General features: G+C 32.2%; 1 long non-coding RNA gene across 1 annotated transcript; it reads right to left on the bottom strand.

Annotated features, from left to right (window-relative positions):
• Positions 1-910: 910 nt before the first annotated feature.
• On the bottom strand, positions 911-2,500 carry LOC110683793. Its single transcript, XR_002503673.1, has 2 exons — positions 2,089-2,500; positions 911-1,273 (listed from the first exon to the last, which is right to left on the bottom strand). It is a non-coding gene; the product is annotated as an uncharacterized LOC110683793 (long non-coding RNA).
• Between the last annotated feature and the right edge of the window lie 1,237 nt (positions 2,501-3,737).

Genomic DNA, 3,737 nt, shown 5'->3' with positions numbered 1-3,737 from the left:
TTTTCATAAAATGTTCGATGTACAATAAAATTATTGTAAATCGGGGGCATGTAAAAGGTTTTGATCTAACAAATGGGACTAAAAAAGAGGTAAAAACATTTACAAATTTCAAATAAATATAGAAATATTGATAGGAATTTTTTTAACCATACATGGAAAAATTCCAAATGATAAACAGGATCGGAAAGAGCGAGCCATATCATTATCTTCATAAAGGTATGTTTAGATAAAGAATGAATTCCCTCCATTTTTTTAGTGTTACACTTTAGCAGGACATGATCTTAGGCAATAAAAATCGAGTTCAATATAATAAGAAGTAAGTGAGGGTAGTCTGGGGCTTCCATCGATTTTTATTGGTGGAATGCCCCAATCGTTTGTTTTTGTGTGCTTTTTCTACCGTTTTAGGTTTATAATAACTCTTCATCTTCCAGGAAGAACATTTCTCCCTCAAAAGACAGGGTTTTTCTTCTTCTTTAGAGGATTTGGCTCCTTCGAAAGATCGGGTTTTTCTTCTCTCTTTTGAGAAAAGAGTTGTTTTTTATTTTTCATGGATTGCTATGGAGTTGTTTCATGGGTAAAGTTTTGTGCGGGATCGAAAAAGAGTTTAATATTTCGATTACATTCTAGCGAATCAGACGAAAATTTTCTGTACGACTACAACAGATCGATAGACCCCTTCGCCGAACACTAGACGAAAATATGAATTGACCACCGGTTCAAAACCCCCTATGCCACCGGTTTTGAACCTTGGGGGTGGCAATAATCTTATTAAAAAGCACCGGTTCAAAACCGGTGGCAAAAACAAATATTGCGGTTAGCCGGTGGCAATAATGCTTCCCGCAATTTTTTTTTTAATGGTATTAACAAGTATTGCCACCGGTTAACCGGTGGCAATAATGCCCGTAAAAAACAAAAAAAAAAAAATTGCATTTATTTCACTTAAATTGTAGTAGAAACTATACATATATGTAAAATACATAAAAACACATATATATTCATCAGTATCTAGTAATTATACAATTTTTAAGAGTGAAAAAACTAAATTAATAACTACAACTAAATTACTCATACAACAATTCCAATTCAAAAGAACTAAATTAATCAAATTACACAAAACTAAAATTCCAACATTAAAATCAAAAAAAAAAAAATTTACAATAAAAAACCAAAAAAAATTACAACATTAAAATTAAAAAACAACCCATAGAACACCTAAATCAATAATCCTGCATCTTTATTCTTCGATTTAACATCTACATCTAAATCAATATACCTGCATAAAACAAAAAAAAAAACCGATTAAATAAAATAAATAAGCTGCGAAAAAAAATAAAAACCAGAACAGTATGCATTGTACCCATAAATCGATTTAAATCGGTTAAATAAACCCAGAAAAAACACACAAAAATATAAACAAAACCCAGAAATTAAACAAAAACCCAGAAAAATAACCCAGAAAACTAAAACCCAGAAAAAAAAAAGAAAAAAAAAACCAGAAAAAAAAATCCCAGAAAAAAAATTAAACAAAATTCCCAGAAATTAGTGAAAACCCGAGAATTAAAACGAACTCAAAAAAAAAAATCGAATTGATTTTCAAAACAAGAATGAAAAACAAAATGAGAATTAAATCGAACTCTATAAAACAAATTGATTTTCACGAACTCAAAAAAAAAAAGAAAAAAAACCCAGAATTAAATCGAATAGAACCCAGAAGGAGATCGACTTAGAATCGATTAAAATCAATTAAAAATCGAAATAAAACCGATGAAAACACTCAAAAAATCCAAAATCGACTAATTAACCCAGGAAAATCAATAACTAGTAATGAAACAAAAACCCAGAAGAAAACCCAGAAAAAAAAATTAAACAAAAATAAAAACAAAATCCCAAAAATAAGTTAAAAACCGAGGAAAAAAACCAAGAAATTGATTCACGAACTAAAAAAAAAAACCCATAATTAATTGATTAAAATCGATTAAGAAACTCAAACAATTCCAAAAATGATTAATTAAACCCAGAAAATCAATCTATTAAACCCAACAAAATCCGATTAATTAACCAAGAAAAATCGATTAATTAAACACAAACCTAGTGCATATCTTCGTGGTGCATGTCTTCGTGGTTTATTGTTGCGGTGGTGGTCTTGGTGATGGTGGAAATGAAAGAGAAGGAGACGAGGAGATCGAAGGAGAAGGAGACGAGAAGAGGGAGAAGGAGACGAAGGAGAAGAGCAAGAGAAGGAGAAGGAGGAGATCGAAGAAGGAGATTGAAGAAAAGGAGATGAGAACAGAGAAGACGAATTGAAAGAGAAATAAGAGGGGAATGAGGTAGGGATTGGGGTTTATAAGGGGGGCGTTTTTTTTTTTTTTTAATTGATTATTGCCACGGGTTCAAACCGGTGGCCTTTACCATTTTTGCCACCGGTTCGGTTTGAACCGGTGGCAATGTGAATTAGCCTATCCCGCCCATTTTTTAAGCCACCGGTTTTCAAAAATCGGTGGCCATAGAGCGGTGTCTTTTTGTATTTTTCTACTAGTGGAAGAAGGCTGTAAATCACAACGATATGATAGAGGGTATACTACATATAATGTTTTTATTTGATTTAATTATTATACTACATATATTTAATTTGTTAGATCTAAATCTCTTTGTAGATGTCGTATGACTTTTATTAATGAATCAATTTTATTTCAAAAAAAGTAAGTATAATAGAATAAAAATAGTGGAGTTAATATTTCAATGGAAATTAAGATATGTACGGAGAAAGGGGAAGTGGGTACTAGGTAGAAAAGAGAAGGGAGGGGGCTGCCGAGTGAAAGCAAAAGGGAAGGGAATTTGCTAATTGGAAAGGGGATGGGAAGTGGTTGCCATTTAAATTATACAGTAGAAGAAAATAAACTTACATGTTCATTAGGTCACCAATCACTTAGGGCCAGTGATTTCCGCACACCCCCTTTTGGCCCCACTATAATTTATTTTCCTAATTTCCTTCTAAGTGCACTAAGTCTCACGTGTCAATGCCAATGTTTTACTTTTTTTTTTTTTAATTTTTATTTTGACCTTTTGTGGGTAAATTACCCAGCTCTCAAAATTGTAAACATTGATTTTGCTTTTTACTCCAACTCCCCTGTACACACCCTAGACCCCATCATTAATTTTTAACCCCAAAATCTTCTACCTTTTTATGGAACTTCACCTGTCCAAAATATCTAAATTGTAATTGCACTTTATTATAATTAGGAAGATGGATGGAGAATTTGATTTTGAAGGGATTAATGATAATGAATTTTGGGAGCTTTTTGGGCTAGATGATTTGCAGAATGTGATAGAGGAGAATGACCCTGAAGACTAAAATTCTTCACATTCTCATGATATCCATGGTAATAATTTTCAATCTTTTATTTTTTACAAGCATCTTTGTAATTGGGGATTGAGTTTTACTCAATTATACAATAAATTTAAGGAAATTTTAGAAAATAACACCATAAAAAAACACAAATTTTGGTTTTAACACCACCAAAAAAAAAACTTTTATTATAACAAACAACCCCCGCAACCACCTCCTTTCCCCACTCAAAACCGATAGCCACCGCCATTTTTCTTCCATTCCAAAACAAAATTAGATACTAGTGGTCGAGATCGGCCAATTTAGAGTTGAATTTGACAACTCATGCTCTAAACCGGCCGAATTCAACTGTTATTCGCCATTTTTGTGGTGGCTAGGGTTTATGGAGTTG

This window comes from Chenopodium quinoa, unplaced genomic scaffold, assembly GCF_001683475.1.
Source record: "Chenopodium quinoa cultivar QQ74 unplaced genomic scaffold, ASM168347v1, whole genome shotgun sequence".
NCBI classification, from domain to species: Eukaryota; Viridiplantae; Streptophyta; class Magnoliopsida; order Caryophyllales; family Amaranthaceae; genus Chenopodium; species Chenopodium quinoa.
Note: the sequence above shows the minus strand (reverse complement) of the source record. Positions and strands in the feature narration are given on the sequence as shown.